The 12,097-nt window shown below is 37.6% G+C and overlaps 1 protein-coding gene across 1 annotated transcript in view; it reads left to right on the forward strand.

Annotated features, from left to right (window-relative positions):
* The window catches only part of LOC121896389 (adenylate cyclase type 6-like), a 43,048-nt gene that overhangs the window by 14,889 nt on the left and 16,062 nt on the right, over window positions 1-12,097 (forward strand). The gene's annotated exons all lie outside the window — the stretch shown is intronic.

The following is a 12,097-nucleotide window of genomic DNA, read 5'->3' on the forward strand; positions in this document are numbered from 1 at the left end:
TTGATTCTTTATCTGTTGATGTGGTTCTGGTCATTTCTGATAAGGGCAATGAGAGCTGTGTGTAGACATGAGGCTCAGCCTGAGTACACAAACCCAGCAGCTGCCTGGCACCGCACACATACACAGACCCTTTCACAAAAGACTAAAGTGACAGCGAACGCGAGTCTGCACGGGAGGAGGCAGGAAAAAATAAATGAAATGAAAGAATATAGAAATAAATAACCAAGGAAAGATAAGGGGCAACCTACCGGGGAGACTCTTATGTTTTGTCACGAGGCAAGCACTGTCATTGTGTTCGGGGTGCTGGAGTGTGTTTTACAGAGCCTGATCTAACACAGATGTTGTAAGGAGTTCCAGATGCTTCTCAAAGGCAGATGAGCTCCGACTTGCACTCTCGCTGGCCCTGTTTCAACAACAATATCCCATCAGTCAATGCTCCCTCTGGGAAAAGGTCTTATAAATTCAGCGTCTTGCTCTCCATAAGGTTTTCTGTCCAGCTAAATGATTTTTTCCATGTCAGCATGAAATATGGCTCTCAGTGTATTTAAATAACCTCAGCAGTTCACGACAGCTCCCAACTTATATTTGAAGTAAGGCAGTGCTGAAAAGATTGGTTGATTAATTAACTGTTCGCTAAAATCTTCCCCTTCAAACGGTGACTGTCAGCAACCGTAACTAGGCCCATCAAGCTTTGGATTACTAGTGGTGTACATGAGGCTGTAGATAATCAATAATTTCTAACTTGATAAAGAATTCTGATCTTTTTTAGCTTCTTCAAAACTTAAGTGTAAGGAAAGGATTTAATACTGTGATTGTCTGCAATCGTTATCATGCCCGGCTAACTAGCTGTAGACCTTTGTTGTTGTCCAAAAACACGTTGTTGAGTCACGCTGTTGCACTGGGTGACATGTTCCTTCACCATGAAGATTACGGTCACGTTAGTTTGTTTAGAACCGGCTCCAAAGACTAACAACAGCGATAATGTTTTCAGTCTCAGGAGAGTAGTTCATGATAAGACAGACACCACTGTGTTTCTGTTTACAGAGCTTCGTTAGATGTTGTGCTGCATATCACAACCCCTTGACTTTGACTAGATTGTACATTTCTCAAACAACTTAAGTACAAAGTCATTGTTGGTTTGGCAACAAGACAATATAGAAAATTACCAGCCATATCCTTTAACTAACTACAGATTATGTTAGAAAAAGCCCTGTTCACAACTAGCACAGCCACAGTTGGTCCTGGATGCTATCAGAGTCAGCAGCTAACTCTGTCCTGTTCTTTATTAGATTTGTGAAAGTTTACACTCCAGTAACCCCACCCAGCGCTATCCGAGATAGCGTTATGTTCACTAAGCACATCGGTTAATCCTCATCCTAAAAATCTCTCCTCTTACATTTGTTCTTATCATACTTATAATACTACGACTAACTAGCAAGAACAAAGCTGTTTCTTTATTTCCATGTCGAATACATGGATCATCAAGTGGTGATGATGTTGACTTTTTTTCTGGGACATGCAGCTTTAGCTTGTGTGTTTGTTTGTTTGTTTATTCATTTGCACAATATCAAAATAGAAGATAAAATAGTAAAATATAAAAGATTATAACAGGTTAAAATATGAGGAAATGTTAATACAATCACATAGGTGTGCAGGCAGAGCCAAAAAGCCAAAAGGTTTGCCGTGTGATTCCTCTAGAAGAATTTTAAATTTCATCATCATCATATTTCAGGAGCAAAATGTGTACAATCAACATTCATGTGCTCATCTGTGCAAACTAAAATCAACAAATTGTTTATTTCGATTTGATAGAATTGAAATTCTAAATTAGATATTTGAAGTTCTTGAAAATTCAGACCGAAGCTGATGATTGTTCCTGGTTTCATGGTTGTGAATGATGTTAAATGTACTGAAATTATCAACTTCATGTATGTAGCCATAAAGTGCATATTTAAGACCCCTTTTACAGGGTTCTTTTTATTAGCTAGCTAGCTAAAGCTGATAACATCTGCTGGCTAGAAATGAGAAACCTGCTTTTGTCCACTTCTGTCAGAAATCAGGGACCCAGTGTTTCAAAAATTATTTAGAACTTTTTTTTTAATCTGCCCGATTACATTTTAAGGGGGGCATATGTTCACATTTCCATTTCTATATTTTTAATCTGAGACTCTACTGAAATATCTTTGCATGATTTATAGTTAAAAAAAACTCCATATTTATCTTATACTGGGCCGTTATGCAGCCCCTCAGTTCAGCCTCTGTCTGAAACAGGCTGTTTTAGCTCCTGTCTCTTTAAGGCCCCCCTCCTGATGAGCCCACTCTGTTCTGATTGGCCAGCTTGCATCTCAGCCAACTTCCGGCCACCTGGGAGGCTATGTTATAAAAAAAAAAACATGAAACAAACTGTAGTAGTAAGATTTCCCTACTTTTGCTCATTCTCACAATGTCAACTTCTCATATACATTCGAAAATGTTAGAGCCAGAATCTCATCCGAAATATACGTGTGGACAACGGGAACAACCTGTGTAAAACTCTTAGCAACAACCTTAGCAACAAAGGCTACGGAACAGACGGACGTTTATGGACATGGTAGAAAAAAAACCATTGCAAACAAAGCATTCAGGGCAGGTTCAAGTCTTGGCTTTTGAATTGCGGGCAGCATTTCTACATATCTTAACTTAAAGTTTTGAAACTTTGACCATGTTTAACATAGATATCCAACATCATTACATTATATAAATAACAGAAAATCACCAAAAGCTAAATATGTCCCCTTGCATGTATGCATATATGAAACTGCATATATGCTGGAAAGCTTGACGGGCGTAGCAACAGTAACTTAGAGAGGTGGGCCTTGGTTGGCTTGGTTCTGATTAGGGCAAAATGAAAACACTTGTTAGTTGACAGTCAGGACATACATAAGAATATATTATGTTCTCACTGTGGTATGCTGGTGTAATGAGCCTGTAAAAGTCATCAGCCATCTACCCTCCTCCTCTTCGGACGGTCCCCACGCTGCACCCTCCCTGAACCCGGGTGGGGGGCTGCAGGTCTTTGGAGGGAGGCTGAGGAATGTGGGTGATAGTTGCTAAGTGAAAGCTGTGCTGCTGCCATCTCTGATAATTCACAGTCACCGTGGGTGTGAGTCTCGGGCCAACACTAAGCAGAACCTTTCATAAGACTGAGAAAGACACAAATGCAGAGAGAGAGAGAGAGTGACTCTCTTCAACAAGACTGAGTTAAATATAAAATCATCATCACATCTCCATCTCCCATGTTTAAGAGGCCTGTAATGACTGCTGGCTTCAAAATGAACTGTCTAACTGGAATATTAAGTCAGGAAATTGAACATAACACCTGCATACACATTATAGCAAAGCCTTGTTTTTGCATATCAACAGCTTCTAAAGCAACATAAGAGACAAAGCATGTCTCTGTGGAAAAATGTATCTTTTTTTTTCTTACAGATGTAACTAAAGGGATTTAAAGTGTAAATTACACTACATGAAACATTTTAGCATATGCATGTGCATCTTCAGTATTCATTTGTCTGTCAACTGATATCAGGGTCTAAATAAGTGAAGTTGTACAAGTTATGGGGAAATGTTAAAGGATAGGTTCACAATTTTTCACATCTGTCTTAAAACATCAGTCAGGTTTTCCTCGCTGTAATCATTCCTCCTGTTCATACTGGCTATTAAAAGATCCCCTTCAATTGTGCTTTCAAAGTTAGTGATGGGTTGGGGGGGGGGTCATTTTGAACGAAATATAAAATACAAAGAAGTATTTATCTGAAGCATATATATGCATTTTTTTAGCATAAACTCCCCTATTTGTGTTTACTCTGACAGTGTTTCCCTGTTGAGCTGTGGTGGAAGTATAGTAACAAAAAGAGGGACTTTGGCACTAAAAAGACTGTAACATTGAAAGTTATCTACTAGATTTGACTCATTTGGATGACCGAAGCTTCATATTCGCTTCAGATAAACTTTTAAATACATTTTTGCGCAGAAGGAGGGCTGTGGATTTTGGCTCCCATCATGGCAAGAAAAATCAATTTCAGTGTTCATTTGGGTACCTCACTGTTGTTTTAAGACAGATGTGAAAAACTGTGAACTCGTCCTTTAAGATCTTCCCTCCTGACCTGCTAGTTTTGTGTATTTGTATGCACACACACACACACACACACACACACACACACACACACACCTTCCTGTGATCAGCGTCTCAGTGTTGGGTGTTGGCTGAGTATTGTTAAAGTGGAATGGAGAGCAGGATGGGGGGATTAAAGGAGGGGGCAGATCACCTACTGCTGCTCTATGTGAACATGCTGAGAAAAAAGAAAAGACACTTTCTTCTCCAGACGGACTATGTATGCACTATACGAAAAACATTTGCCAGTTTGATTAAGATTGTGTGGCAGTGGTAGAAAAAATAGCACTCTCCAACAAAAATATTAAATACATCAATACAAGTAACATCTCATAACTTACGAGATGTAAAACACGGGTAAAACACAGGCCGATCTGACCAGAACAGATTTGTGACTGACCGGCTACTGTTTATCAATTACATTTCTAGTCTCGTAGTGTAACACAGAAGATATGTTCATGTTTATGCGTCAGTTTTTGCCAAATGAGTATTAACATAAGCTGATGTCACTCTGTTATCCCTCACTTACTAGTGGGAATTATGACATCTGCCCTCAGATACAACCCTAAACCTAATTTTATTCTTGAATTAATTAAAAGTAATAAAAAAACAAAACATATAAACAACATATAAGACTTCTGTTTTCACCTCTCCTGTGCAACGTCGGCCCCCAAATAAGTATTGCGGGAAAAAAACTGGCCCATGGTTCTGTTCAATGGTTTGACATGGAATTGGCTTGTAAGTGCTGCTTTTAGTCACATCCTATATACTGTCTGTCTTGGTGAGGATTTTTAGTTATTTCATTGAAATATTGTCACTTGTAATTTGATATGGCAAACTTGTTAGCAAACAGTTGCTTATTTATGCATCCAACAGATACAAAGCAACATTAGTATTCATTTGGAGTTGTGTTTCTTTTCATTTGGTGAATGTAAGTCCAATATTGACTCTCCTTTTAGCTCTATTTTTGGTCTCCACCAACTCCTGAGGGAAATATGTGGCTCTTTAGCTGCTAAATGCCCCACTGTGTTCACCAGCTGGTCGCTAACTGTGTCTGTCAGCTGTCTGGTGCTGTGTCGCTAGCAAAACTGTCATAATGCAATTTGATATGAAAAACTTATTTACATGCCTATTTACACATCCATTAATTTGGACTCGTCTTTATGGCCATTTGGTGAATGTAAGTCCAATCGACTCTCCTTGTAGCTTTGGTCTCCAATATTTGTCTCCTTTAGCTGCTAAATGCTCCGCTAGTCCACCAGCTAGTTGATAATTTTGTCTGTTTGTTGTTTGGTGCTAAGCAGGTAGTGTATACTGGGTTTTTTAGAGCCCTTTTTGCTGAAAACAACAGCCTGTTGCAGATGAAAACAACATTATGAGAGCGGCAAGAGGGAATCAAAACAATAAAGTTGCAGGCCAGAAAACCAAAACAATGAGATGAAAGATGCTATAAAGTCCTGCGGAACTGAGGGGAATGACAGAGTCACATTATAATTCTCTGTAGGGTTCATCTCTATGAGCTTTTCCTTTCACAAATAATTAGCTATGTGGTATATTGTTTATATAGACGTATATATATATAAATCAGCTTTAAATAATTTATCCTGATACATTACATTCATGTGTGTCTGTGTAGGATGCTGTTAAATGTCCCATTTGTCCACATTCTCCCACATGCTCTCTCCTCTTTAAAGAACACTCTCTCCCAGTCTGAAAGGGGGCCTAATGGCCTTAAAAGTCAATGTTTATAGACTCACTGTTAGGACCACAGACTTCCTGCTAAAGTAAATGGCTGCTGTGCTAAATCCATCATAAAGGAGGAGAAATATTATAAATAAAGTTTCGGAATATTCCATTAGCCCTCTCATCCTCGCCTGCTTGTCCAACTTGGAGACGGTAGCTTCAGAGGGCTTTTATTAGATGCACAGTGGTGACGTGGAGAGGAGGTGAAGTGTTGCTGCTGAGTTGCATTTGTCTCTTGTTTGTTTTGACATATGTATTCCTCATTTAGACCAATTGTAAAGATCCACCACTGAATTTTCTTCCATTATAATGAGTTTTTAGCCATGCTAGCAGTGCGGCTCTGTGGATGCCAGCGTTGATCTGTCGGTTAGTCCACTACTTTGGTCCAGACTGAAATATCTCTACAATTATTTGATGGATTTTCATGAATTTTTGTATGAACATTCATGGTTCCCAGATGATAAATCCTACTGACTTCTGTGATCCTCTGGCTTTTCCTCCAGTGTCACCATGAGGTTGAGATATTTTGGGCTTTTAGTGAAATGTCTCAACAACTATTGGATGGATCGTCATGAAATTTGGTTTAAGCATTCATGTCTCCCACAGGGTGAACTTTAATAACTTTGTTAAGTTTACTTAAGTTTTTATTTAGCACCATAATCATGTCAAAATTTCACTTTGTCCAATACTTTGCAAAACTAATGACAATCCCATTAACCTCAGCTGCAGTTTGTGTTTAGTGCCAATTAGAAAATGTCAGCTTGCTAACATGCTAACAAAGACTGAAAATGGCTTATTATGGCTCATAATGATGATAATAAATATGACTTTCTCATAATTTTGGCAGTCATTATAAGAAAAAAGGTGCAATTATTAACCACTTAACATACAGTTTTCTACTTTAATTTCCCTCTTCAGATGCTATAAAGTTGTTAAAATCATCTTATTTCACTCTGTCTGACAGTATTTAAAATATATTTTGTATCATGTTCTTCCAGCTCTTCATTGAAGCTTTATGATGTTTACATCTAGTGAAATATTGGAACCTAACAGTACGACTGCACTGTTCCCTTTAAAATAAATATTGTTGTGCATCATTTTACACACATTTCCCTTCACCTATATGCTGTCTGTAGAAACTTTGGGATACCAACTATAATTTAGAAATTAAGTTTGAGTTTTTGCAAGTGGCAGAAACTGGGCTTCTGTACATGTATGTGGATCATGTAGGTGTTTGGAAACCTTTAAGGATGAGTAAATGTACATTTTTAGAGGGTTGTCTCAGTTGATTGTATGCCACAGAGTCACTTGTCATGCATACAATTGGTCATTTATTCAGCTATGCATCCATAGAGCCATGTTGATCATTTATTGATTAAGCCTGCACATCCTCCCTAAGCTGTTGGAGGCTTTTTGTGGTAAAAACACATTTTAATCTGTGTTGTGCTGAATAGCCAGTATTACTGCTGTTTTGCCTGTCCTGCCTAGATGAGAGCAGCTCTTACATAATGCCATTTTGATATCCAGGGATTAGGCCGAGGTCCTCTTCACTGACTGGTCGGCTGGCTGGCTGGCTGCTTCCATCATGTCACCCCTGGGGAAATGACGACTGCTTTTATGGCAGAAAACAATGTGATGTTCCAGTGACGTAATGTTCAATTCCTGGTTTATTTTAACCTTTAACAAAAAAAGGCCATAATCACATTGGTAACTCAGTCATGAACCCTACCTGACGGGGGGAGTTTACGATGAAGATCATAATGTGTAGTGGTATGATTATAATGGTGCAGGAGCAAAGCAGCGAAGCACAGGACGGCAGGATAAGGTAATAAGTGATGAGTTTAGATAAATGAGTTGTTGTTGAGCACAGAGGATATGAGCAGGTGCAGTGGCCTTGAACTGGGAAGCATGGCAGCATGCACAGGTAGCAGGTAAACGCTGCCAAGCAGAGCTCCTAAAGAGGTGGAGTGCTGTTGCGTAAACACAGGACCTTACTGTGTACTCTGTAAACCCACTAGCCCTTGCCCTCTTGAGAAAAGCAAGCAATTAGTTTGAGCCTGTGAGCTCAGACACATGGAGTGCGATACGCATGTTGTGTGACTCTCAGCAGATAAATCCTTATAAGAGCTGAAGCTCTTTGCATATGGAGAAAAAAATCCCAAATCCACACATAAAAGTCTGCACACATAAACTGTATAGACTGACAGGAGGAGTTCACCTGCAAACACACGTCGTGCTGCAGGTTTCACTTTTGTCTCACGGCTGTTTTTGCTTGAACAGTGAGAGTAATGTAAACAGAGCTGAGCGCTGTGAGCCATCTGCCTAATGTCACTTTGGCCTATATCTGTCCTGCTCTCCATCTCTGTCTTTTGGTCTCTTTTTACTCTCACTCACTCGTACTCTTCTCTCTGTTTTCATCCTCACATTGTCTTCTTCCTTCCTCATCCCACTCCTTACCACTAATTTCCTTCCTACCCTCAACATCTGTCAGTCTTCCACTTTATCTGTGTTGTCCATTATACTGCTGTTCTATTTTTTACCCCACCCCTTGTTTGCTTTCTTTTTAAACTCATCGGTCCATTACCCATCTGTTGCTATTCTCGTGTCTGTGATACTCTGTTTCACCTTGGTTCACCTTTATCCTCCTTATCCTCTTTTTGTAGCCGTGGTGTCCCTTTTTTATTCATTTTCATTCATTCATACTCTTCTGTTTTTCCACACGCTCCCCTTAAACTGGTTTCTTAAAACCAATATTACGACAGTAGAGAGCTCTTGTCATAGGCGATTAAGCAAGTACTATTTATCATCTCTAGTAAAATTAAGATTGAATGAAATTTGAGAAGGTAACTATGTACACATGTTATATATAAAACAGCAGGAAATTCACTGAACAAACAAGGATCAGACATTAACCCTTACATACTGTTTATATTCTGACCCTTCACAGTATCCCCTCATAATTAAGTCTCTATACTAAATTTCTTAACCACAAATTAATTAACTAATTAAGCTTTCAGAGAGCAGAGAGAGTGTATTCTTTAGGTTCTACGCAATGTGTTTATGGAGAAAAAAACATTCACAATAACACTATATTATGGTCCTGTGTTACCAGAAACAGGAGAACATAACAGCCATTATGATTTCAGTGAGTTTTATTGAATGTGAGGATTGCAAGAATGGTAATTTTTGAATAAATAAGGTTCAAATTTAACCCAGAACACCCTTTATGTGCAAAAATGTGTATTAGCTGCACAAAAATAAAAAAATGTTGAGACCTTTTAGTAGAAGTCATAAAATATCAGGCTAAAACAGTGTTTAGGGTGTTTTTACTGCTCTCAAATGGACACTATATAAGGGTCAAGTGGAGCAGAAGTGCATAAAAAAAATACACTTTTCTTGCTCTGATAATATTTTAACTGAAGACTCAATATTCTGACACTCAGACTTCTTTATACACGCATACATACCTTTCCAGTGAAATTTCAAAAGTAAAATAAGCATGGTGATTTATAGACTAAACACTTGAGGGAGGATTTCTAAAGGAAGAGTAATGGATCTTAACAGTAAAAGGATCCTGAGTCATAATTCTGGAAAATCAAATCGGACGATTTTGAAAAAAGCAGGAGAAAGAAAAGTCTGTTTTTGTTTGGAACTACCAAAAAGTACATTCAACCTATATTCAACGTGAGCTCAAAGATGACTTAACTTTCCTCAGGACCAACATTTTCAGCTTTAAAAAGAAGAGTTTTTTCCTACAAACTCAGGCTTTGATCTGTTACCAAAATGCTTCTTAACATCTAATTTTGATTTAAAGGTAATATAATGAAATATCAAAGGATTACAAAAGCAGTTCTCCTGTTGCAGTTCTGCAAGAAATGCACATAATCGTTCAGATAATGAACATTTAGAATATGTGAGGATACTGATTCTTTAAAATATCAGAGAATTATTTGGGAAAGTGCTGAAAGTACATTAAGAGGACAAATAATTTCATGTATCATTTAAGAAACATCAGATATCAGCTGACATGTAGAAAGCTGTGAAAGATTTGAAGTATACAACAACATGGTAACCACAGAAAATAATTAGCAATTAGCTGGTAGAGGAACCTTAATTTTTGATACTTCACATGTAGATCAAAATTATGGAGGAATCTGTATTTATTATACTTTTAAACTTTAACCATGAAAAGGGCCTTCATGTATGAATAAAGATCCCCTTAGACATTGACTTCTTTGGACAATAACTATAAGATTATTAAGCCAGAAGCAAAAATACTTGAATACATGCTACCTCAATTGATAAATACTGAATCAGTTTGGTTAAAAAGATATTCTGTTGGCAATAGTTGACTCATGATTGTGATTAATTATGCAGACTTATGCATGACATTTCACGTCTATCCTGCAATGCAAATAAAGCATTTAGTGACATATATTTGAGTTTCTTCTTTTATGTTTTACTTGAATATATTATGGAGTACAACTGAAACAAAACAATATACCAAAGCGTTGTTTATTTGATTGTTTATCTGATTTCTTCTCTTTTCTTTTTGCAATTGAACTCCTGGCTTCATGTTTTTAAGACAACACAAATATTATTAAATAATCCATATGAACATCTATATAATAAGAGTGATCCTCTGCTTGCATGTGTTTTGTTCAGTTTTCTTCTGTTCTGTGGTGTAAAATGTGAATTGATAGTAACATTAACAAACCCCTTGGCCTTTGTGTATTTCCATTTCTACCCAGGAGATGTCAGTGTGTAATGGTTTCTGGCTACATACCCAAATACTGTATAAATGTTGATCATAGATCCTTGAGAAAGAAGAGAAGTAAAAAGATTAAAAGGGAGAGTCGCTTTGGAAACTGATCTCATCTCAATTGCAGGGTAAAATATGACATTTGAATTGAATTAGGGCTTATAATTAGATGGGAAACCATTTCTTCGCTCCTCTCGGTGTTTTATACAGGATGTATCATCTCCGGGCTTCCTTCTGGTGCATTCTCATTGTTAGTGTCCAAATGTAGCCTCTGGAGTGAGGAGCGTCACGTTCATGCCGTAAACAAGAGCAGATCTTGTGAGGAAGTGGCCCTGTAACGGGTCAACAGCAATTCCCACGATGCAGTAGGGGGACATTTTTTTGGACACTGAAGGTTATCCCATCACAGAACACATGACCAACGCTTCACAGAAAGCATGCTGTTAAAATTATTAGGTGGTCAGTGGACTGTGAGGGGACAACTGATCCCACAAACAGGGCCATATCCTGTCAGAGGAAATGTGTGTGTGTGTGTGAGTGTGTGTGTGTGAGGCATTTAACAGAATAACCATCTCAAGACCTGCAAGTAAATGCAGTTGTAGATGCAATTAAACAGGTGTATTTAAAATATACTGTATATAAATATATGTATGTATATTTATAGTAGAGCTGCAACAATTAGTCGATTAATTGAAAACTATTTTGATAATCGGCTTATTGTTTTAGTAATTTTTTTCAAGCAGAAATGATAAATAGTTGCTGGTTGCAGCTTCTCAAATATGAGGATTTGAAATGTTTATGCGTCATACTTGACAGGAAACTGAATATCTTCAGATTTTTGACATCTGAAGACGTCACCGTGGGCTCTAAAAAATTATAACAGGCATTTTTCACTATTTTTGGACATTTTATAGACAAAATCATTAATGGAGAAAATAATCGGCAGATTAATTGATAATGAAAAGAATCATTAGTTGTAACCCTAATTCATAGCAAACTCTGGCACTGAACATGTTTCTGTATTTTTCATATAATTAACTGATTCACAACTAAATACACTGTCTTGTTATCTTGTTGACGTACTGATGTGAATGTACTGTACATATACATACATACATACAGACATATAGTCTGTCTTGAGTCTCTGGTTAGAGATAGGGAACAGAATATTTGAGAAAAGGAGTAAACAGAGGAATGAAATTCATACCACTTGTATCATAATTTAATCTTTACAAAGAGTCTAATAAAAGTCACCAGATAATGTTTTTAATGCCTTTTTATGTGAGGATTTCCCGGTAAAGTCGAGCACCTGAGATGCACTGTAGACTTATCTCTGTCTATCTCAATGGAACCAGTCAGCTGACAGCTTTACTTTGAAGATTAAACCCACAGAAAAAAAAACAAAAAAAAACATCCTGGCATGTTTTGAAGATAAAATA

This window comes from Thunnus maccoyii, chromosome 4 (assembly GCF_910596095.1).
Source record: "Thunnus maccoyii chromosome 4, fThuMac1.1, whole genome shotgun sequence".
Classification (NCBI taxonomy): Eukaryota; Metazoa; Chordata; class Actinopteri; order Scombriformes; family Scombridae; genus Thunnus; species Thunnus maccoyii.